Consider the following 26,693-nt stretch of genomic DNA (forward strand, 5'->3'; position numbering starts at 1 on the left):
CCTCTGTGGATTCATTCTTTGACTCCAACAGACAAAGAGTCTGGGGAAGCCATCCTGCCCAGGGGAACACCACATGTTCCAGTCCAAAAATCCCATATCATTATGACCTTGATACTTTTGTGGACTACTGGTCAGGCATTTTTCCCTCAACTGGAATTTGTCTGATCTTTTTCTCATGATTAGATTGGGGTTATGGGTTTTTAGGAGGAAGACCAGAGAGGTAAAGTGAAGTTTTCACTTCATATCAATAGTACCTATTATCAACATAATTTATTACTGTTGATGTTGACCTTGATCACCAGGCTGAAGCGGCGTTTGTCAGGTTTCTACATTGCAAAGTTACTTTTTCCAAAACTATTGTTCTTTGAACCACACTGAGGAACACTGCCTTGCAAGCTTCCAATCACTACCTTATTTTTCTCATTCTCTACTCTTTGCACAGGCAATATTTTTTATTACTGAAATATTTCTATCATTTATCTTCTACAATTTCCCCCTCATTCAACACCAGAACTAAGCCTATGTATAAAATGGGAAGTTATTAAGCAGTGAGAGCTGAGTTTATTAAACATTGACCTGCTCCAATATTCTGTTAATATAATGAAAATAGCCATCAGAAAGGCCCCATTTATAACTATGTCATCTGAAAAGGAGAATATAGTGGCAAATAAATTAATGTAGCCATTAACTAACTGTTTGAATTAGTTTGTTGATAGACTGTTCACCCAATTGGAGAACCCTGAGTAGAGCTGGTGTTGGCATTGGAAGAGTTAGTGCAGGTGTTGGCATATACTGGTATTGGCTTTGGGACAGGCTAAACCCACCAGAAAAAAGAACATGTGAATTAGTGTTGCAATACTGTTTAGCTTCGCAGGTGTATTAATTTCCTAGGGCTGCTGTAACAAGGACCACTGGCTGTGTGGCTTAAAACACAGAGATTTGTTCTCCCACCTTCCTGGAAGCTAGACGCCTGAAGCTGGCAGATTTGTGTTTTGTTATTGGCAGAACTGTGTACTCCTCTAAAGGCTCTAAGAGAGAATCCATCCCTGCCTTTTCCAGCTTCTGGTGGTGTTGGTGCTCTTGTCCCAACATCAAGAAGGGTTCAGGAATCTGGAGAAGGCTGTGCATAGATTAAATAGGAATCCAGAGACTAATAAAGAGTCAGGAGATGAAATATAATTTTGAAAGGCATTTGGGGGTCAGAGGAGCTTAACTAAAGGAGCTAAGATCCAAGATCTAAATTCTCAGGTCTAAGGTCTTAAAGCCTAAGTTTAAGAACCCAGTCTCCAGGACCCCATGCTTTTTAATAACACAACTTGTCCTGAGGCAAGGCAGAGACATACACTTCAAAGAGTATACAGAATGGGGGAATTAGCCTACGGCTGTACAGGTGTTTGGCCAGTAGGAGGCAATAACATGTAGATTAAGATGCCTTTTAGCTGTCTGGCAGCCACAATCAATTTAATGTATCCTGTTCAGGTTTGGGGAAATGCCTTCAGCCATTCCCAGATGCAGCCCTGCTGTCATGCTGGAATTGATCTCCGGCATGGTGGTTCCATGAGTTTCTTAACTTCCATGGCTTCATACCTTCAATCTCTGCCTCCTTCTTCGCACTGCCCTCTTCTTTTCTCTCTGTGTTCCCTTCTTTGTTCCTCATATAAACTCACTTGTCATTGGATTTGGGTCCCAATAATCTAGGAAGATCTCATCTTGATATCTTTGACTTAATTATTACAACTGCATAAACTTTTCCTAAATAATGTTGCATTTACAGGTTCCAGAGATTCAGACAGAAATTTATCTCTTGGAGATATATACTGTTCAACCCACTGAAGAGGGTAAGGGTAACACACACTTTACTTAATTCCATTATTTTTTAAAAGCCAACGTTGGCATTATATCCATGAAATTTTCAGGATAAATGAAAAAATAATGATGATTTAAATGAATCACTCATAAGACTTAGTACAATCCTTGGGGCACTGAATTGTGTAGGAAGATGTAAAAATCTGAACATTATTGAATCTCTTATGAGAGAAAATGAAATGAATAGTTAGAGGATAAGTATATTAGCAACACTATCTGCCAACAGCTTCTATATGACACTACACTACATGCTCATTTTGTTCCCTTCTTTTATAATAGTATCCATGGGAAATCATCACGTTTCTACTAGAAGATCCAATTTCACATCCAATTGTTATTATTTTTGATACAATCAGCACTATCACAACCTTGCTGAAACATAATTTAATTTTTCTTTGATATGCTAGTATATTTATAGGTCTGTTTGCTAGCTTACATTTCATATCTTTAACTTCTGCTAAATGTTATAGAGAAAAATATTCTCAGATTCATGATTCTACATGATTCTTTATTTCACTTACCATCTTACCATAATAGTCATCAAAGTGTGTTGTAGTTTTGCATCCCTAGTAAGTAGTAAATGTTCATGAATATTTCTTATGTAAATAAACATTAAAAATAAAGACAAAATGTGACTGAATGATTTAAATAAAAGTCATATGAGTTTGTTCATGGTAGAAATGCACCTAATAATTTCAATTCTAGTCTGTTCCTCTAATTGACTGAGTAACATTATTATGTTATATTATCAATACTAGAGGCCTGCAGAGATAGGGCCAAAACTGGCTCTCTAACATCCCCCAAGGGGTTCCGGATTGTGAGAGGGCACAGGCCAGGCCAAGGGACCCCACCAGTGCACAAATCCGTGCACTGGGCCTCTAGTATGCATATAAGATCTTTGGTTAATCTCTTCCCAGCCTCCCCCCTCTCCCCTTCCCTCTGAGATTCATCAGTCTGTTCCATGTTTCCATGCCTGTGGTTTCCACTCCTGCATTGAGCGTCTGCCCCCTGGTGAACAGTGCACGTCATAGCTACTGGTCAGCCAGTCGAAAGGTTGGCCAGTCAGCCAGTTGTTTAGGTTTTTATATATATAGATGTTTAAATACAGTGACAATTGATGATGAATATAACAGTAATTAAATAATATATTTTAAGGATCTAGAGATAGTAATAAATTTAAGAAATATTTTGATGTAGTCCCACTTGTTTATTTTCTATTTAGTTCCCATTGCTCTAGGAGCAATATCAGTGAAGAAATTGCTTTGGCATATGTCTGAGATTTTGCTGCCGTGGATTCCTCTAGTATTTTTATGGTTTCCCATCTTATGTTTAAGTCCTTTATCCATTTTGAGTTTATTTTTGTGTATGGTGTAAATTGGTGGTCTAGTTTCATTTTTTTGCATGTATCTGTCCAATTTTCCCAACACCATTTATTGAAGTGCTGGCTAGGATATGGAGAAAAAGGAACCCTTGTGTGCTGCTGGTGGAATGCAGACTGGTGCAGCCACTGTGGAGAACAGTATGGAGTTTCCTCAAAAAACTAAAAATGGAACTCCCATTTAACCCAGTGATCCCACTTCTAGGAATATATCCCAAGAAACTAGAAATGCCAATTAGAAAGGATATATGCACCCATATGTTCATGGAACCACAATTCATAGCTAAGACTTGGAAACAGCCTAAGTGCCCATCAGTAGATGAGTGGATTGGAAAACTGGTACATCTACACAATGGAATACTATGCTACGGTAAAAAAAGAAGGAATTCTTACCATTTGCAACAGCATGGATGGAACTGGAGAGCATTATGCTAAGTGAAATAAGCCAGTCAGAGAAAGATAAATATCACATGATCTCACTCATTTATGGAATATAATGAACAACATAAACTGATAAACAAAAACAGATCCAGAGACAGAGAAGCATTGATCAGACCGTCAAAGCTCAGAGGGAAGGTGGGGGAGGGTGGGGGGAAAGGGGAGAGATCAACCAAAGGACTTACATGCATACATATAAGCCTAACCAATGGACACAGACAACAGGGGGGTGAGGGCATGAGTCGGGGGGAATGGGGGGGAATGTGCAGATAAGGACACATATGTAGTAACTTAATCAATAAAAAAATTTAAAAAAGAAATATTTTCTGATTCCAAACAATAAATCACGTGAGAATTTCTGAAAGGAGAAGCGGTGAAAAGACATGAAGTAGAGCTTTTGTGGTACCTGATTGCTGAGATGCTTCCCAATTATCCTGCCTCCTGTATTCACACCACTGTGCAACCCCTTCCCACACAGTCTGTGAGAACAATAGAGTATGGTAAAAATAATAATGATGTCATTTCTGAGATTAGGCTATAAAACACACTTGTTTTGGTTGTGTGCCCCTCTCCCTCTTCCACTTCCTTTCTCTGTATCTCTCGCTGGCTCTCCCTCCAGCTTGTTCTGGGCAAAGCACTATGCAGAGGCCCACATGTTGAAGAACTGAGGCCTCCAATACTTTCTTAAAGTTTCTCCGTTTTTTTCTTAAATTGAAATGTCACCTTGTTTTACACACTAAGTTAATAATGCTGGTAACATCTCAGTCTGTGATCTCTTCACAGCTTGGAAAACCTAACAGCTCTAAATGTAGCCTGTTTCCCATGCTTTTATACTTAAACCACGAGAGTCCTACAGTCAGGAAAAGCATTAGGGATTTCTGCCTTCTGCAGTGGTTCAGAAATAAGATGGTGGACCAGTAAAATAGAGCATTAATCCCTTTACTTGGAGATAGCCACTTTGTGTTTAGTTATTCTCTATGTTCCTGCATCTTTCCATCAGAAGATTGTTCTCTGGCCCAACTAGATTTTCTAGCAAGTCATGAGCAGCCCTATGTTAGAGGCCCACATGCTGAAGAATTGAGGTCTCTGACCAGAGAGGAACTAAATCAAGAATATGCTCCAGTTCAGGTAATAACTTCAGATGGCTAGAGCCCAGACTAACAGCTGGACTGAAACCCACAGGACACACTGACATAGCCACCCAGCTAAGCCACTGCTGGATGCCCAACCATCAAAGAGTGGGTGAGATAAAAAAAAAAATGTTTGTTAAACTGCTAAGTTTGGGGGTCATTTGCTATGTAACAATAGATAAATAATAGTATTTCCATATTATTGCAAAGGCAGTTTTGAATGGCAATACACACACACATAACAAAATAACCACCAATAGCTGCATAAATACTAGATTCTAAATGCATTGTTTGCAAAATAAGTCCAGAGGAGAGAAATATGATATTCAGCTCAATTGGTAGGGAAGGCTTTGTAAAGAGAAAAGAATTGAGCCAGGTAAGATTTGCATAGATCTTCTAAAATGTGTGCATAAATCAATACACACCAGATAGATGTGATTTTTATGTATGCCTTGTGGAAACCAGTCTCGTTACTTTATTGTTGAGGCACAGTAATCTATGCAATCTTTCATAAATTCTACCGGTAATTAGTTTCCTGGAATATTGCTGGGTGGCAGATTCAACTCTTGCTACTTTGCAGCACTCTGGGAAATATGTGAATTATAGGACATATAGTTCTGCTAGAAAGTGATGCTAAGATGTTTCATTCACAGGAAATATACAACGTGTATAATCCCACGTTAAGAATGTAGGCTGCACATAGACACTGAGAACTCCACAGGGACAATATTCAGCCTCACCTACTGACTTCCCTTATGGCACTAAATGGTTTGTTCCTTTTCCTGTATGTGATATAGAATTTTTGGACTGGAACCTGGATTCTTTGTCGGCCGGAATCAAAGAATGAATCCACGGACAGAAGATGGTATAGCAAAGGTGGAGATTTATTATAGAACAAGTACAGACTCCCACTTGGGGAGAGGGAAAGAGTCCCACAGAATGAACTCCCAAGTAGGGAGGGGGAAAGGGTCCCACTGAGTTCGTTTTCCCTCTGGCTTATAAAGGCTGCAGATCCTGGTGCCTTGATATCCCCTCTGATTGGTCACTATTCCCTTAGACTGGTTACTATAGTAACTCCTGGGCTCAAAGGTCAAACCTCACATGGGACATGTGAGGTTCTCCCCACTCCTTCCCCATTGTTCCCCTATTCCCTCTGGGCTTTCTTCTTCTGAATGAATGAATGAAGGGCTTCCTTCTCTTTATTTTGTAAATATAGACCTTTTGCTGTTCCCAGCTTCCCAGTTTCCTCATTCTATGGAAATGTACCTTCTGCTGCTCTGCAGTCCAGTGCTTTCCTCCATGGTCCCCTTAATTTCCAAAATTTCTAAAATTTCCTAAACCTGTCCTATTTTACCCCTAAAATTCCTGTTTCACATGAATACAAGAGACTTTAAGGTTCAGTGTTCTTGACCTTTCTGGAATGTTACCTGCCCATGTAGAATCTTGGAAGAGGTTGGAATTTCCTTTTTAGTCTTTCTTGAACTGAAACACCACCTTTATTTACATACTCAACTAATAACACTGGTTCTGCCTCCCATGTAACATCACTCTGTGATCTCTTCACAGTGTGGAGAACCCGCTAAGGTCTAAATGTAGCCTGTCTTGCATGCTTTGTACCCAAGCCATGAGAGTCCTCAGGTCAGGAAAATCATTAGGAATGTTTACCTCCTGCAGTGGTTTAGAAAGATGTGTTTGGGGGCAGGTAGAATGTAGTATTAATCCTTGTACTTGAAAATAGCCATCTGACTTTTTATTCATTCTTTATGTCCCTTTATCTTTTCATCAGAAGATTAACCTCTGGCCCAGTGAGATTTTCTAGCAAGTGCTCTTTATCTCTTCATGCTGCTCTCTCAGACTTGTAGTAAAATATGGTTGTACTGTATTGGGTTTGAGGTTGCAACCCATAGTGCTCATAAAACTTATTGGAAGATTTCAGAATTCACTAGTAAAACTCTGTATAAATGAATTTCTCTAAATTACATTTAGACTAGTTGAGGTTTGCATTGCCAATTGGGAGAACTACATAATTAATATGAACTACATAATTAATATCTACTAATGTAGATATTGCAAGCAAATCCTGTAAAATGCAAGGACTATATTTTCTTTATAAGCTTTCAAAATAACTTTTCCAATTTATTGAATTCTTCAGTGTTGATGATGCAAGTGTAAGTAAAACATGACCATGCCCACCTACTGTCACTGGTGTTAAGTTCATCGCTGTATTATCTACTTAGTCTATATGGCACTTCGTTTTCCTATCTGTGCTGCTTTATAAGAGTGGGTGAGGAGACAGAGAGAGAGGGAGAGGGAGAAGGAGAGAGTATGCTTATGAAAGAAAAACATACTGATGGGAAGATTGGGTAATATTTTAAAATAGATACAATATTAAACAATACAATCCATCCACAACCTAGCCTCATTAGAAGTCAAAGAGATAATGAAGTAAATGCTTTCTCACTTTCATAGTCATCATGCCATTCACTGGCACTTGTTAAGAAGTAATCAGTGCCAAGTGCTGGGGAAAAATTTAGTGAAAGGGCGAGGGCTAGGTTGCCCCAGGGTAGGGGCTACGTCCTACTCTGCTAGCCACACCCAGGCGGCAGAGCACAGTTCTTTCTCCTCCCCTTACTCCAACCCCCCCTATATAACCAGTCTTCAGGCGGGGTTCGCTCGCTCAGCCACTTGGTTTGCCTTGATGTCGGTGAGCCTGGTGGATGGGGAGCCCAAGCTAGCTTGAAATACAGATTCTTATGCTTTTACATCGAATTGGCTCCCTGATGTGGTTTCTTGGGAATCTTGAAATCTGGGCACAACATTTAGAAGTGCATTTGGCATGCTGAAAAATCCTTCTGACACTTTAGAGCTCTTGAACTCTCAATGTAAAAAGTCAGGGACAAAAGGCAGCATTTTGCTACAGTTAGAAAGGTTAGCTCTTGTGCCTTCTCTTGTTGGTTTTATACCCAAGCACTTAAAACCTTTAATCCCACTTTTACATTTTACGAGAGACCACATTTCAATGCCCCTGTTTAGAGAATTGTCTTTAATGTAGCCACCTAACACAGGGGACAATGAGCTAACCAGCTACCATGGCATAGACATTTCTGTTTAGCAAAAATAATTGCTTGGTCTCTGCATTTGTCTGTGTGGTTGTCTTACACTTGACTCACTGTTTTGTGTCTGGAGCTTGTCATCCTGGCCCCTGGCCAGGGTGTTCATTACCTCTATTAGGCATCCTGTGTACATCGTGGGATATACTAATGTCACAGATTTTTTGTGTGTCTTTGTCTATAAGTCAGCACTTATTGTAGAATAATTTATAGGAGATGAAGAAAAAGAAGGGCCCTCTCACATGCTTCTAAAAATGAAATTAGTATACTGTGGGAAAACAAAATACACACAACATGATACAGTTCTAATATGTGTTCTTGACAATTAGTCTTTTCTTTTCATGAAAGATATTCTAGAATTTCAGTCTGCCATCCATTTTCCATTTCTCATTTGCTGATCTTTTATATCTTTGATCTGTATATTCCCTTTCCTACAGCTTCCTCCTTTCTCACCACCCATCTTCTTTCTTCCAGTTAGATAGCATTTTACCAAGACCTCCTTATTTTTTCATTTGAATAGGATTCTGTCAAGCAACTTAAGCTCCAGATCTTGCTTGACTCAATATTACAATCAAAAGACAGAACCCCTAAGTTAAAATATCTATTTTTCAAGCATAGCATAGGATTTCTCTCAGGATAATTATGATATACACAGTGATAAACTTCTGTTTACATATACCTATCAAATTCTATGCAAATACAATGACTAAATTAGGCATCCTGCATGCAAAAACTTAAGCTTTATTTTTAATGTAATTTAAACTAGTAAGGCTAACTGATCACTGAAAGAACTTATTAAATGGATATTAGGACACATTACATGAAATTCTCCCCATCCTGTAACTTATATTTGCCAAAGAGGTAAAAAAAAAATTTCCGACGTTATAAATTTTCCTAAATTTGATGGAAAATAAGAAAAAAAAATCAAAATAAGATAAAAATAACTTCAGATTATTAAGATGCTTTTCTACTGGTTAGAACCTTTTATGTATCATCTATTCAGAATATTCAATTAAGGTCTTATAAGTGAAACAGTAATTTTAGGGGGACATAGGCAGGTTTAGGGAATTTTTAAAATTGGGGTCCCATGGAAAAAAATATAGGGCTACAGATGGGGAGAAGGTACATCTCCATAACATAAGGAAGCTAGACACAGTTACATTTCCATAAGACAAGGAAGCAGCAACAGGTATATTTCCATAAGACAAGGGAACTGGAAGTAGCCAAAAAAGGCCTATGTTTACAAAATAAAGAAGTAAGAAAGCCCAGAAGGAATAGGAGGAGGAGAGAGAAGGGCCTCAGGAGTTACTATTGTAACCAATTCAAAAGGAATATTGACCAATCAGAGGGGATGTCAGGACACCAGAACTATAGCCTTTATAAACAATGAAAACAGGAAGTGGGTGGAACCCTTTCCCACTCCCCATCTGTGAGTCCATTCTGTGGGACTCCTTCCCTGTCCCTATGTGGGAGTCTGTACTTGTTCTTTAATAAATCTCCACCTTTGCTATACTACCCTCTGTCTGTGGATTCATTCTTCGACTCCTGTGGACAAAGAATCCGGGTTCCAGTCCAAAAATTCCGTTTCATAAGCACCTTTATTTGTTCTGATATGACTCAGGAATTAACATATTTTGTGACTAATCTATTTTAGCTGACCAATATATGGAAAAATGTGTATTTTGAACTTTCATAACTTGGATTTCACAATTGATAACCTTCTCTAAGTTTTCTTAAAAAATAATAAAAAAATAAAACCTCTACTTAATATTTTGTAGTTTTGTATAGTTGCTACTAAATATAAACAAAATATAAATTAAAATAGCATATTTGTATACCTGTCATTTTTATTCTATTATCTAGAAAGCTAGAACTACTTGTATTTTTACTGCAGTTTATTGTGGACCATGAATAAATATATGTAGTAAATGATCAATAATTGAATGCAGTTCTACTTCCACTTGTTTACTTGCCTTAGAAAGGCAAGATTAATTTATTGACCACATTATTTATAACCTGTTAAACACAAAGAGGAGTTGTAGAATAATTGTTTCTTTTTGTTCAGCCTTCCTCCTTGAGGATCTATAGCCTCATTATGGGGTGATGAGCTGATAATTTCAAGCTTCTGTTTTTACCTCTTCTTTTTCATGCCCCTTCAATAATTCATAGTGCAGACCAAACTGAATAGTTGGGTTGAGGAAGGATTTGTATGTGTGTGTCTGAATCGTAGGCATTTTCTTTGCTCTAGATCATGCACATATTTCCCTTCGAGGAACTGGAAGGACAGCCAGCTTTCTGTGCTTCTGAAAGCCTGGCATTGTGAGCTTCTTTTGTACATAATAACTGCAGGTGCTTCTGGCACAGAAATGATCCTGCGATCTGATAGCTGTTTTTCACTTTCTGTGATCATGGCCAGTTCATAGAACACAACAAGGGTGGAAGATTGTTGTTTTCCCCTGGGCTGCCTAAAGTTATAGGGCTGATCTTTTGACCCATAATTTCAGTGAGTTTGATTGCTCAAGAAACCCCAGTGTGCATATTTGGAGCTGGTATGGCATTTTGCCGTTGAGTTGATTGTCAATATCCTAACACACTCATATTATTTAGAAAGAGAGAGATATAGAGTCGTTTATGTAATTGCCTTTCATTTTAAAGAGTTAAATGCAACTAGTGTCACAAACAAACTACCTTACCTCCCCCAATGGACTATTTTAGACCTGGTGATGTATTTCGGCAAATGTCTGCTGTGATTACAGTGTCACTGCTTCCCCTCCTTGTGAGGTCTAACACTGCCCATCCCGAGGCTACAGGGTCACAGGAGAAATGCAGTCGGTCATCACTGGAATGAAATCGTACAGGAATTCCAGTTTCTCAAAAATAAAATTATTTTAATAAGAAGGGCTTTTTAAATAAGTAATGCAACGTGGTATTAAAAATCGCTATTCTTACTACATTCCTAATCTCAGACCACATTAAAATGAATTGGTTTTAGTAAGTATTTTAATTGTTTCCTCTTCTGATTTTCATTTCCTTACTCCTCATCAGCATCTCTCATCAGCCCGAGTTTAAAATATTCCCTGGGAATATTCATCCATGTTCATCCCAGGGAAATTGATCAGGTATTTAAAGTATGAATTCGTTTCTCCATAATAACCAGCCTGATCCTACTGGCAAATCATTTAATTTAAGACGGATGTTCATTTTTGCCTCACTCAATGCTGCTTTGTTCTCAATTCCTGCTTTGTTTCTCAAAGGTGATTTGGTTGGTGAAGTTAAGTGCCTTTTAACCACTAGAGGGAAACACCAATCTACTATGAGCAATGCAGTGTCTTCACATGGCAACTGTCTTCCTGAAGCTTCAGGTGCTGCAGTTTGTTTTGTGTTGATCTTTTCTTTCCTGAATATTGACAGCATTGTAATGAGAAATCAGCAAAGGGTGTACATTGATCAAAAATATTTAGTGAGAATAATTTCCTTTTTATTGAATGCTTTGGAGCCTAGTCCTTGCTGTAGTTAATGTATTTTTGAAGTAAATAAATGGCTCCAGGTCACTAGGGACATGCTCTTATGCAAACCTTTCTTTTCACATCAAAACCAGAAAGCAATGCTCTTTAAATGCTGCTGTACTGTGTTCACGCAAAACATATCGAGTGAGCAAACAAGCAGTTACCAAGTGTCACTTTATTCTAATAGAAAAAACAATTTTTTTTAGACAAATCAGATTCTGTTTGCATCCTAGATCCATGATGTTAAAAGTATTCTTCACAATGTCCTCAGTATTGTTCTGGCCCCACATACTTTATTTATTGAATTTATATTTTTTAATTATCTGTATTTATTTTATTACTTGTGTGTATGGATACTTGATATGAACTCAGTTGTAGTAGGAGTCTCTTATTACTACAGTTATGTAGTTTCATCTCCTTTCCTTATAACTTTATGGAGTTTTAAAGCAAAAGTTTTGGGACAATGTTGAAGGTTGAGGCTCATGATAGTAATGCTAGATAAAGGGATTTTAGGAACCCAGTAAAAATACACAGTGAGCCCTAGTGGATAGAGAGAGCATTGGCTTGCAGACCGAAGGGTCCCGGGTTTGATTCTGGTCAAGGGCACGTACCTGCGTTGCAGGCTACTCCGCGGCCCAGGGCCCTGGTCAGGGCTCATGCAGGAGAAACTAATAGAGGTGTTTCTCTCGCATAGATATTTCTCTCTGTCTGTCTCTCCCTCTCTCTTCCACTCTCTAAAAATCAATGGAAAAATGTTCTTGGGTGAGGATTAAAAAAAATACACAGGTGATTCAGTGGCATAGAATGGCCGTCAAAATGAAGGTGCTGAAGCAGGTAAAAGCAGAGAAATTGTGGACACGTGGAACATTAAAATATCATAAGCTGCAAAAATAATTTTTTTTTAATGCATGTTGCAAAATGTCTCATTTTGCTTGTTTTCAATGTGAAGAAAGAATGCAAGATGCTTACGGATTGGCTTATTCAGTCCCAGATGGTTTCTATATTAATGAACCCACAAAAAATAGCTAGTTAGCCCATTAAAGCAGTGTGTTTGTTACTTTTTTTTTAATATATATATATCTGAGCAATGATCTGTCTTGCTGGATTTCTAGCTACACTTACCCTTCCATTCAACATAGTTGTAGAGGAACTTATTTTTCCTTATAAATTACTCCTACACTTTTGGCCACAATTAATTGGTGCAGGCATTGGCAATTCACCAAAGCTGGGCAAATGCACATCACTGAAGCTGGCCAGGTTCTCCTCTTGGTAATCATGTGATGGAAACCAAGACAGGAATGAGGCAGATATGCAAAAGGAAATGCAACTGGGATGGTCCTGGAAACCCTGTTAAGCAACTTTATTTCTTCAACTGCATTTTTATGCATTACTTTATGTGTGAGACCTGAATGTCTATAAAATATATGCATTTTGATATGTCTCTTGCTGGTGGTTAAAGACTCCCAACTAATCTTGGTATGAAGCAAATTTCCCCTGAGGATTTCTTCTGTGAATAGGCAAAGCACATTTTCAATAGGTAACTATCTTTCTTGTTTAAAACTAGAATGCAGATTTCTGTTGAAAAACATCGTGGTTACATTGTGTATGTAACGGAAGTTTCTCCAGTTTAACAGGAGTTAATCCCAAGGTTGGTTCTCTCCAGAAATTTAATCACCTTCTCCCACCACTCCTACCTATAACCTCTTACACATTGATACTGAAAATAGAACATGGAATTATAGAATGTTAGATTTAGAAAATGTTTACCCATTCATCCACCCTCCTTACATCCACCCATTATTCTCCTAGTTCCTATTGTATGGCACAGCGGTTCTCAACCTGTGGCTCGCGACCCCTTTGGCGGTCGAACGACCCTTTCACAGGGGTCGCCTAAGACCATCCTGCATATCAGATATTTACATTATGATTCATAACAGTAGCAACATTACAGTTACGAAGTAGCAAAGAAAATAATTTTATGGTTGGGTCACAACATGAGGAACTGTATTTAAAGGGCCAGAATGTTGAGAACCACTGGTATGGCAGGCCCTGTTCTGGCAACGTGAGATGCAGTGACATATTTTACCCTGAGACCGGAAAGAGGAGTTCAGGAGTCAGCAAAGTGAAGAGTTGGAGGAGGTATCTCCCAGGAGCATAGGAACACACTTTGTGGCCATGTATAGAGTTGGGATCTGCATTAGTTTAAGCTCCGCTGGGTTCACTGAGTATTTGAGTTGTCTGTAGTTTTTTTTGCAATTATTGTTTTCTTTTATTGTAGTAAAACACTTAATAAGAGATCTATGCTTTTAAGATGTTTTTAAGTGTACAATGTATTGTTATCTATAGGCACAATGCTGTATAGCAGATGTCTACAGCTTTATCTGACCTAACTGAAACGCTATACCTCTTGGTTAGCAACACCCCATTTCCCACTTCTCCAAGACCCGGGAAACCATCATTTTATTCTTTGCTTTTGTCAGTTTGACTATTTTAATAACCTCATAGAAGTGGAATCATTTAATATTTGTCTTCCTATAACTGGCTTATTTCACTGAGCATAACATCCTCAAGGTTCATCCACGTTGTTGTCATCACATATGCGGAAATTGCTTCTTTTTAAAGGCTGAATGATATTTCATTGTATGTCTAGACCATGTTTTTAAATCAATTTATCTGTTGATAGATATCCTGGTTAATTCCAGATCTTGGCTATTGTGAATTGTGCTGCTATGGACATGGAAATTCTAATATCTCTTCAAGATTCTGATATTAATTCCTTTGGATAAATAACCAGGAGTGGGATTGCTAGATAATATGTTAGTTCTCCTTTTAAGTTTTTGTGGAACCTCCATAATGTCTTTCACAGTGGCTACATCATTTTGTATTTCTACCCAGTGTGCAAGGGTTTCAATTTCTCCACATCCTCGCCATCACTTTCTTTTTAAACAGTGGCAGCACTGACAATTGTGAGGTGATATCTCATTGTGATTTTGATTTGTATTTCCCTGGTACTTAGTGACTTTACACAACTCTTCATATATCTGCTAGCTATTTGTGTCTTCTTTAGAGAAATGTTTAAAGCTTTTGTTCATTTATTTTTCTTTCTAAGTATATATATATCCATATATATATATATATATATATATATGGGTATATATATATATATATATATATAAATAATTTCAGAGAGAGAAAGGGAGAGGGAGATAGAAACATCAATGGTGAGAAAGAATCTTGATTGGCCGCCTCTTATATGCCCCCATTGGGGATTGAGCCTGAAATCTGGGCATGTGCCCTTACGGGAATCCAACCCTGACCTCTTGGTTCATGGGTTGTGGCTCAAATACTGAGCAACACTGGCTGGGCTTTGTTTATTCATTAATCGAGTTATTAGGTGTTTTATTTTTAATTTTTTTAAATTGATTTCAGAGAGGAAGGAAGAGGGAGAGAGAGAGATAGAAACATCCATGATGGGAGAGAATCATTGATTGGTTGCCTCCTACACATCCCCTTTTGGGGATCGAGCCCGGAACCCAGGCATGTGCCCTTGACCAGAATCGAATCCTGAGACCCTTCAGTCTGCAGACCAATGCTCTATCCACATGCCAAACCAGGTAGGGCTGCTTTTTCTTGTTTGTTTGATTATTTTTTGTTTTGCTATTGCATTGTAGATGCTCCTTATATATTTTGGAAATTTATCCCTTTTCAGATATATGCTTTGCAAATATTTTCACCCACTCTGTAGGTTGCCTTTTCTTCTACTGATTATTTTTTGTTGTTGTTGTGTTTGTTTTAGTTGTCATTGTTTTTCTGTGCATAAGCTTTTTAACTTGATGTAGTCCCACTTATCTATTTGTGCTTTGGTTGCCTGTCATTTTGTTGTCATATGCATAAAATCATTGGCAAAAACAATGTCATGAACTTTACCCCTATGCTTTCTTTCAGTAGTTTTATAGTTTCAAGTGTAACACTTAAGTTTCTAATTTGTTCTGGTTTTTGTGCGTAAAGGGCTCAATTTCATTCTTTTGCCTGTGAATATCCAGTTTTCCTAACATAATTTGTTTGCAGACACTATCTTTTCCTCATTGCGTATTGTTGGCATTTTTGTCAAAGATCAGTTAATCATATATGCCTGGGTATTTTCATATGATAGTGCTGAAGAATTAGAAAACTGATCTAATCTATATACTTCTGTCAAGAAAATTTAGAATGGGCCTCCTATTTCTGTCAAAAGGGTTACAATTATGCTTTTCTTCTGTAAGAAACTCTAGTTGGTAGGTATGACTCTTAATTTCTTTCTAATCATTTGTGATTTACTTGATCATTTGTTTATTGAATTTTATGTACAATGCAGTTCTTTCTCAAATTCACTCATTTATTTTTCTGTTTCATTTGAAACCCATAAAATAACTTTTACACTGAAGAGGTCTTTTTTTTTTTTTTTTAATGGCTTGGATTTATAGGGATATTCACTCCTTCAAAATTGAGACTCATTTCTTTAAACTTACAGTAATTTCCTTTATGGTTAGCATTGCAGAAATGTCTTTATAGTTTTTCCTAGAGCAATGGTGTATAGTAAAACTGTCTGCAATAATATCAATGTTCTGTACCTTTGCTGCCAGTGTAGGAGTCAATAGCCACAGGTGGTTATTGAGCACTTGAAATGTGACTAATTGTGACTGAATTAATTATTTTTAATTTTTTTAAGTTTTGACTAATTTAGATTTAAATTTAAATAGACACATGTAGCTAGTAGCAATCATATTGGAAAGCATAGGTCTAGGGTATATGGTCATTTTAAAAAATGCTCCACTTGTGCTTAAAAATGGGATAATTGGTAGATTTGGGGTTGCATACATATTTATGAATCAAGTTTAGTATTAGTATAATTTAAATCTTTAGCCTTATAAAATTGTTTTCTGTTTACTTTCTACCATACCATATTCATTTGTCTTGGGTGTGTCTCTTTTAGTTAAAACTTTTTATTTATTGAGCTATTGATAGGAGTGAATTCATTTCTACTATAATGTTTTATATTTTATATTTATGCTGATTTTTCTATTATATTTCTGCTGTTTTTCCTTTTTAAGGTTAATTGAACTTTTAGTTGCCTTTCCCATACACTGGTGTAGAATTATACACACTATTTTTCTAGGGTAATTACCTGAAAAATATTAATACACAAATCTTACTTTAATTGTACTTAAGGCAAATCAATGACAGGCCCTTTCTCTTGAATGATCCAAAGGATTTCTCTCTGCCTAGGTATCTACCTTCTTTATCTTACATTGTCATCCATTATAGTAGTTTTATTTGTGTTTGAACATCAAAAACTACATATTATCATTGTTATACATATTGCTGATAGTTAATTTGATACTCTAATTTATTTGCTTAACATGCCTCTCTACTCTTAGACATTCCTTCCAATATTATTTTCCTTTTTAAAATACAGCATTTATTAATCATGTGATGGTGATAAAAACATCACTTGTCTTTGAAATTATATACTTAGCCATATATCCTTTAAGGTTAATGAAAGATACTTGATTGATGGTCATTTTCTCTCAAGACTTTGACAATAATTTTCATTGCCATTGAAAGAAACTTGTTTTTCTTATTGGAAACTTTGAGCTCTTCTTTTCATCTATGGTGTTCTATAGTAAGTATTACTATGACAGGTCTCGTTATGTTTCTATGTTTCCCTATTCTACTTAATTTTCATACTCTTCATATGTCCTGACTCTGACATATTATCATATTGAGTATATAGTTGATGACTTGGTTCCAGGATCCAACATTCCCCCTCCCCTCTCAGACACCCCCCATACACAGATAACAAAATACACAGATTCTCAAATCCCTTATCTAAAATGGCATACTATTTGAATATAACCCATGTGCATCCTCCTGTGTACTTTAAATGATCTCTAGTTTACTTATAATACATAATAAAGTATAAATGCTATGTAAAGAGTTGTATTATTTAGGAAAAATAATAAGAAAAGAAGTCTCTATGCATTTAGTAAAAATGCAACCATCAAACACTTAACTACATAGTACACTTCAACAGCAATGTAACTTAAAAATATATATTTTTGATCTGTGGTTAGGTGAATCCATGGATATAGATCCCATAGATATGGAGGGCTGACTATCTGTCCCTTTATTCTTTCTATTCAATTATTTTAATTTCTATTTGATTTTTGCTGCATCTCTTTTTGTCCCATTAGTTATTAATACCTTTTCATATTTTTTTTTACCTCTTAGTCTTTCTATGTTGTATCCTCATTGATTTCTTCAGGCCTCTTTTTGAGAGTACAAATTATCTTTATCATCAGTCTAAATATTTATCTGATCCACTAAATTTTACCATTTTATTTTTTAAATTTATAGGATTTATATTTTTTTCTTTTAAAATGTGCCTAGTTTTGTTTGTTTGTTTTTTTAGTGGTATCTTCTTTCTTGCTCACTTAAAAGTATTTTTTGTTAAACATATTAAGCTCATGATTTTATATTTAAGATCCAGAAATTCTATATCTGCATTCATGGGGCATGGGTGTTTATTAAATGGTTTTTCCACATTATTCTTTACAGTGACTTATTTGCTAAGGTATTTTGTAATTTTGGAGTGTGAATTCAAGTTCAGCTGAGTTCATTTTGGGGAATACCAAGGCTTGTTTTCAGGGTATATCCCTTCAGGAAAAATTTGCATTTCTTTCTGTCTGGTATACAAAAACTCTACCAACCCAAGATAAATTTCATTTACTTTAATGTTCCTCTTGAGGTATCTAAGACCAATATTGTGGTAGAATATATTAGAAGACAGCATCCAAGCCTGGGGCAATAAATTTTCAGAGGAGGCTTCCTCAGACAGAGAAAATAAATCTCCCTTTGCTTATGAATGATGATTTATACAATATTCTCTTTTTCTAAATGTGTATCCTTTTAAATGTTCCTGGCTTTATGAGAAGTCTCTGTCACAACTCCCCAAATTATGGGGATCAAGGGCTTATCTTCTGACCCCAAGCAGCCATGAAACTCAAAGCTCTAAATTTCTGATATTGGCATGCACCCTTAGTCACTGTGATTTGTCAGACTGTTTATTATTCTACTGATAAGTTTATATTTTTAATTTCTGTGGACTTTCTTTCTGATTTGTGAGCACAAAAATACATTTGCAATAATATTTTGTAGTGCTTTATTTAGTTTCTAGGTGTTCTAATGTAGGAAGATTTTACATAATATCTAATGTGCCCTGTACACTTAGCTATATTTTTTCAGATGCATTATCTTATTTATTCTTAATAACCAGAGGATATACTGTAGCTACCTGGCTTTCTCCATCTCTATATATATTCTGGTTTGATTTTATTGTAAGCTTCTCTGAGAAAAAGAATAAACTTAACTTTTCTATCACGACAAATAAAACAATAACTATGTAAACAAGAGATTTAGCTTAAAGTCTTTATTTAGAACACTACTGAGAACATATACATTTTATTCAGAAAAGTGGCATATATGTATATTTTTATATAACTATTGATAAAGCAGAAAAGCCTCTATAGTAAAGATGGTACCACTCCTGCTAGCAAGGACTTACACAAATATAAACATGAGGCAACTTTTATTCTTCCAAAGTTGCCTACCTCTGTTATTTCATAGAACCTACTTCATATGTTCCACTTTTGTCACATACCCTTTTATTATTAGATTATTTTTATGATGAAGATAATATTATTATTTTGTTACATTTTAAACTATGAGCTATATATCCTTGATTTTGATATATGTTGATGGAATTGTGTCACATCAATTTCTATTATGGTTTAGTTGTTAAGTTATAATGTCTGTTAGAGACAAAAAGCAACTATTATTCATCATGGTGCTACGAAATGACTGGTTAATTATAATAAAGCTTATTTTCTTAAAAGTTAATATCTGACACTTTGTATTTTAATATATGATTATAATAAAATATTTCAACAAGTTATCTATCCCTGGTGTGACAGTGAGAGTTTTAATCTTCATTGATTGAGATTTTGCATGTGTGATTCTCTAGGGAAGGTATGTAGAGAGGTTTACATACTTGTTTTATTTTTGGTGACTAGTCATAGTGCGTGAAGTTATTTGTTTGCACAGGGTTCTGAGCTGAGTCCAGGCTCAGGAAAGAAGAGCATTTTGGTTATAGATGGAGAAAAGAGGAATGGTGGCATGGGTGCTAGAGGTTTGCCACCTATATTCCTAGGAATCGCCTTGTTCACCATATGGTAGATGATTCTTCTACATCTTCTACATGTCCAGTTGACAAGTGTGAGCCAGGCTGGTTTTCTATATAAAAAGATAGCAAGTTGTCCTTATTCATGTGATGAAACCATTCTATGTCTTCCAAATATTTATACAAGGCATCAGACTACACTTCATGATAAACAGTAAGACTGAGCTCCCAAGGACTTTGTTTGGTAGTAATAGAATTGGAAGTGCTAGCAATTGACTGTGGACCATGCTGACCACAGGTAGGGATCTCAATTTAATTCAGGGAAGAGAAGAAGGATTTCTTTTCTCTGCTTATTCCTATACCTTCCCAAACCTCACAGAGAAAACCAAATTTAATGCTTATGATTAATATTAATGAGTAGTAGGCCATAATTTTAGGAGGTTGGCTCTAACATGGTTTCTTTTTAAAAAGGTGAAACTACTAGAGTAAATTGGATCAATACTGATCCTAAGTAGAAACTAAATTGATGCTTATATGCTATTGGGAAAATAATTAAAAATCAGATTAATTTTTATGCCTTTGGAAAAGACATAAATCTCTTGTACTGCTCTGGCTGCTATGAGACAATGACATGTGGGAAGGTATAAATCAAGAAGGATCTGCACTAGAAAGTGTAATTTCATTTAATGTAACAGAAACAAAAAATGATGATTATTGATTCTGGCAAATTACATAGCCTCATACGGACTATTACATGCGAATATCTTACATTTTATGCTAAAGGAGAAAGATCCAGTTCATTTATTCAAGAATTATTTAGTACATATAATATGGCAGGCACTATGCCAGTCTCTGGAAACATATAGATGATTAAAAACCAATTTTACCTAAAACAGTTTATAGATTAGCAGATGAGACAGATGGGGGAAATTATTCTTAAAGCAAAGTAATGATGGAAGTACGGAGGTCCCTTCACAAATTAAAGATTGCTCAGGTAAGCCTGGGGAAAATCGAAACTTTCAGAGCAGGAGCTTTGATCAAAGGACGCATAAAATTAAAAAGTAATTCAATTTAAATCGATTTAAAAGAAATATAAAATGTTCAACATTATATAAATAACTACTAGTGAAATTAAATTGGAAGTACCCTCATTCATACATTTGAAGGTGGGAGTGGATGAGGAGCATGTATGAGAGAGTGAGTATGCAGAGAAGGGGAGACACAAACAGATATAAAATTTAGGAGAAGGGAAAACAGAGAGGGAAAGAAGAGAAGTACTATGACAATACTTTTAATTGGGAGTGGATCAGGGTCACTCATCTGCCTTTCAGACTAGCTTGTCAGTATCATCACTTTTTTTTTTAATGTATGCCTGTGATGAGTGTTCATTATAGAACAATGGAATCATATTCAAGAAAAGAAGCAGCCTGGCCAGTGTGGCTCAGTGGTTGAACGCAGACCCACTAACTAAGAGATCGCAGTTTGATTCCTGGTTAGGGTACATGCTGGGGTTTTGGGCTTCATGCCCAGTAGAGGGTATGCAGGAGGCAGCTGATCCATGATGTTCCTCTCTCATTGATATTTCTACCTCTCTAGAGCTCTCCTTTCCTCTCTCTCTAAAAATCAAAATATTAAAAAAAGCAAAAGAAGAAAATAAAAATCAACTATAATTTTATTCTTTGCATTTTAGGGGCATAGGCTTTTAGAAATTTTCCTTGGCATTTTCATAGTATACAAATAATACATAAGTATGATTTTTGTAACCAAAATGGCATTGTACTATACTTAATATTTTAAAATTTATTTATGATTTTTATCTTTATTGTTGAGAGTATTACAAATGTTCCTCCCTCTTTTCCCCTGTTGCCCCCACCACCCAGTTCCCACCCTGCCCCAGGCCTTCACCACCCTATTGTCTGTGTTCATGAGCAATGCATATGTGCATATAAATTCTTTGGTTAATCCTTCCCATGGGAAGAGTGTCATCACTTCTGCTCATGGACCTACACAGAGTTAATACCCTCATCATCCCCATCATTCCTATCGATGAACACTCTTTGATCTTGTCTTTTCTACATAACAAAGAACATATGTCCTACTCAACTATAAATTGAATAATATTCAGAATCCTTATGTTTGCTCTCTTAAAGTTCACCATTACCTGGCACAGAGTTGGATCCCTTCCTTCTCCCCTCTCTGAAGCTCTGCTCCAGAGGAATGGGTTTCTTTATCGTCCTCTGTGCATGTCTTTGCTTATTTAGGGTTTATGTCAATGTCCTGACTGGGAAGTTTTTTTTGAGGATTTTGCAATTCTCAGTACCCATGTGTTAGACTTTTTCAGATTGCTACCAACTGGTAATTCAGACTACTTTAATTAATAAGGACTTTAAGAGGGTGCATGGACATGTAAGGGAGACAGGAAGAAATACCAGCAGATTCAGAACCAGAATTCATTGATAACAGCCTTTAGAGATGTAACAGCAGCAACACCTAGCCTGGAAGGAGCGCATAAAACAATGCAGTAACTTTACTGTTCTGTTTTCTGAGAATCAGGTAGCCCTAATTTAATGCCTACCTTATCCTGCCTCTGCTGCTGCTTGACTCTTGCCTCTGTTTCTCAACAACATTCCTCTCATTTTTGGATTTTATGACTCACTATTTCTACTTATTTCTTTCTTTATGTATCTTTTTTATTTTGTATCACTCTTTTATAATCTGATTATCTCTGTATATCTATATACATAAAAGCCTAAGTGACCATTATGACCAAAGGACCAGTCGCTATGATGCATACTGACCACAAGCAGGCAGATGCTCAACACAGGAGCTGCCCCCATGGTCACCTCCCACAGCCAGCGAACCTCCTGCGGTCCCTCCCCTTGACCGGCTGGCCTTGATCAGCCCTGATTGCTGGCCAGGCCAAGGAACCTCACCTGTGCACGAATTTGTGCATCGGGCCTTTAGTATGACAATAAAACTCCCTGAGAGAGAAGATTTGATTGATTCATAAGTCACCATCAATAATAAAGTAATTAGGGGTACTGTCCTAAACCTTGTTAGACTTTGAATTAAGTACATAGTTCTTAAAATATCCACGGTCAAGGTAATGAATTTGTGATAAAAAGTGAAATGACTGAAAAAGGAAATATCTACCATATGGAGGGATGCTGGGAATGGCAAGTATTCAGACTTATTTGGCAAATGAATAACAACTTGTTTGATGATATCAACTCTTTCCTTCATTATAGATAAAATTATTATTATTATTTTATTTTTCATAAGTTTAGGTCTTGTCTCTTAAGAAAATGGGATCATTGAAGAAAGGGAATTTTTAAAAATTTATATATATATATATATATATATGCTCTTTTAATTAAAATTTTCTAATCAACATGCTGTATATTAGATTCCAGAACTTTATTTATCGTATAGTTAGAAGTTTATACTCTTTGACCAACATCTCCCCATTTCCCCATCTCTTAGCTCCTGACAACCAACCCCATTTCTACTCTATTTATATATGTTCAGCATCTTTATATTCCACATATGAATGAGATCATATAGTGTTTGTCTTTCTCTGACTTATTTCAGTTAGTGTAATGCCCCTGAGGTCCATTCATCTTGTCACAAAAGGCAGGATTCTCTTTTTTTTTTAATGGTTGAGTAATATTTCATTTCATACATATACCACATTTTCTTTCTTCATTAATCTGATGATGGACATTTAGGTTGTTTCCATGTCTTACTATTGTGAAGAATGCTGAAATGAACGTGGAGGTACAGGAATCTGCTTGAGATAGTGATTTTTATTCCTTTTAGTGGTCGGCAAACTCATTAGTCAACAGAGCCAAATATCAACAGTACAACGATTGAAATTTCTTTTGAGAGCCAAATTTTTTAAGCTTAAACTATATAGGTAGGTACATTGTTATTAACTTAATTAGGGTACTCCTAAGGCTTAGGAAGAGCCACACTCAAGGGGCCAAAGAGCCACATGTTGCTCGCGAGCCGCAGTTTGCCGACCACAGCTTTAGGTATATACCCGGAAGTTCAATTGCTGGATTATATGGTAGTTCTATTTTTAAATTTTTTTAAAGGACCCTCCATACTGTTTTCCATAGTGGCTGTACAATTTTACATTCCAACTAACAGTGCACAAGTGTTCCCTTTTCTCCACAGGCTCACCTACGGTTGTTGTCTCTTGTCTATTTGAAAATACCCATCCTTTCGGGTCTGAGATGATATCTCATTGTGGTTTTGACTTGCGTTCCCCTTATGATTAGCTATGATAAGCATCTTTACATATGCATGCCCATATGTATGTCTACTCCATTTTATTGAAATGTCTATTCAAGTCCTCTATTAACTTTTTAAATCAGCCTTTTTTTTTATTAGTGTGCTGTGTAACTTTCTTGTATATTTTGGATATTAACTACTTATCAGAAAGATGGTTTGCAGTTATTTTCTCCCATTCTGTAGGTTGTCAATTGCTTATATGGCCTTTATACAGCAACTTACATCACAGATGTTTAAAAAATGTTTCTTGATAAAAAAAAAAAAATGCAACTCAACCTATTTTTCTAGACTATTTCTAAAGTGATTAATTGTCCATGTATGTTATTTCCTTTGTTTCCCATGATAACAAGCTAGTAAAAATAGAAATCACTATTATCATCATATTGATAGTGATAACGAAGATTTATAAAATACTTTCTATTTTGTAAGATATTTATTTAAGTCTTTCCAAACAATTTTAATTTTCACATAAACTTTATGAATGTCAAGAACTACGAAGGGTCTGAAAGTTTGCTCTACTTACAAGCTACCAGGTTAGCCTCCCATCATTTAATGGAGACTGGCTGTGAGTACCACATTCTTGGCTCGGAGGCAAAGGACAGCATATTAGTCACAGCAATAGCAGTTGCCAAAGTAACATCAATGTGCCAGTTGCTTGAGCCCAGCAGCTTACAGGCAATGCAACAAGGGCTGGGTGGCATCTTCACACTCACTGGGTTGCATTACAGGAAAAAAAAACACACCCAAGTTTCAGAAACAAACTTTTATATAGAAGCCACTAGCAAAACTGTCCAACCTTTGCCACAGAGGGAGAAATTATCTTTATTACTCTGGAGAGCAAATAAACCTTCCCTCTTGCCCACAGAAAAGTTCTCTCTCTCTCTCTCTCTCTCTCTCTCTCTCTCCCACACACACACACCTCTCTTTCTCTGTTTTGGTAATCCTCACTCAAGGATATTTTTTCCAATCATTTTTAGGAAGAGTGTGTGGGGGGAGACAGAGAGAGATAAAACAATGGTTGGGAGAGACACATCCATTGGTTGCCTCTCAGATGGGTCCCAATCAGGGCCAGGGATCTAGCCTGCAACCAAGATACATGCCCTTGATCTGAATCGAACACAGGAACCCTTCAGTCACTGGCAGATGCTCTATGCACTGAGCCAAACCAGCTAGGGCAGAAAAGCATTATCTTTTAACATTCAGGCTATTGGCTGTACAGTGTACAAACATTCATGAAAAGGTAATCCATAGCCAAAGCTGCCTGTGTGTCTGCCCCAAAATGTGCAGAAATATGGGAGACGGAGACCCATGAGAATAAATTCCCAAAATGAGATGCACAATTTTAAGCCCTATTTTATGAAGAAACTATATTTTAGAAAATTTAAGAAACATGTCTCATATCAAATAATTTGTAAGTAGCAAAGTCATAATGTGACCTCATGTCCTGTGACTGCAGGTCTCTTTTCACTTGATCATGCTGTCTCCTAGGTCCTCACTGCTCACTGCTAATGAAGATGCTAGTAGCCCAGTCTTAGGCCTCTTTTCAATTACATGGAACATATTTAGGAGTCAGACATTGTTTCTACATTAGCTATAGTCCCAGTCATCAAGAATTTACTGCTTTTGATTGTTTTGGCTAGTTTCTAAGTGCCAGTGTTGTACCTTGAACAAATGAGTAAGATCATTTCATATAGCCAACAAAAACAGAGACCTAAATAAACCTTCTCATGTCCGTGTAACAATAAAGAATTTGGCCTTTGCTGTTAAAAGCACATTGATTTTCTTGAAATCATTTTTTTTTACAGCAGACATTGACTTTATTCCAATTAGAACTGAAGGTTACAAGTGTTAATCCATCGGTGTCACAAGACCCAGGGTTCGCACTGGGGAGGACTTTTGACACATGTATTTGTAGTAATTTTTCATGTAAAATATAGCAGAGTGTTTTTGGAGAGAAAAATGTGCCTGGATTATTTCAGCAACATAATTGAGTGTTTTTATGTGTGTCATGGCATTTCTTAAAACTTTGGCTGGGATGGTGGCATTTCACATCACAGAAAAGGAAATAAAGCTGTATTGTAGTTTGCTTACAGCAGTACCTAGAAAAAATTGAAATTTCAAAGGAGCGAGTTTTCCTTGTGGTAAGCAGGGGTCTGGGTAGCATTTTCATTTCCTGTCTCTTTGACTTCCAGTGCCCCCCTTCAAAAAGTTCTGAATACAGAAAGCAGAACTTGCCTCCAGCACAAAACCAGAGCCCACTTTTATTATTGTTGTTTCAGGGCTCCTGGATCTCATGCTGAACCTTAAAATCCTATTCGCAGCTCAGCTGCCAGCAAGCTGTGAGCTGAGCAGTGAAAAGTGGAAGAAATAACAGGCTTCACCATGCAATCAGTAGTTCCCTACTGCAACCATATGTCATGCCTAGAATCCAGGAGACTTGAAAAGTCTTGAAAAACTGCAATGCCACTAGTGCTCCCACTGGGAATTAGTGACGGGCAAGTGCCTGTCAGAGGGGTTAGAAAAATAGAAAGAACTGAGCAAAAGAACAATGGTCACTGGGTAAGGGAAGTGATCAAAATAATTGTCCTCTATGGATGCCATCATTAAGTGATTATAACTTCTTTCTGTGAAATGCCTCTTGACCCCAGCAATCAAATGCTAAGTGCCTAATGCTAAAGAAGTACAAACACCCTTTCTAATAATGTAGCTTCATGTCATAGTAACAATTCAATAGTCATCATAACCACCATA

Source organism: Myotis yumanensis, unplaced genomic scaffold, assembly GCF_028538775.1.
Source record: "Myotis yumanensis isolate MYYU_CA2020_CCGP unplaced genomic scaffold, mMyoYum1.0.hap1 SCAF_6, whole genome shotgun sequence".
NCBI lineage: Eukaryota > Metazoa > Chordata > Mammalia > Chiroptera > Vespertilionidae > Myotis > Myotis yumanensis.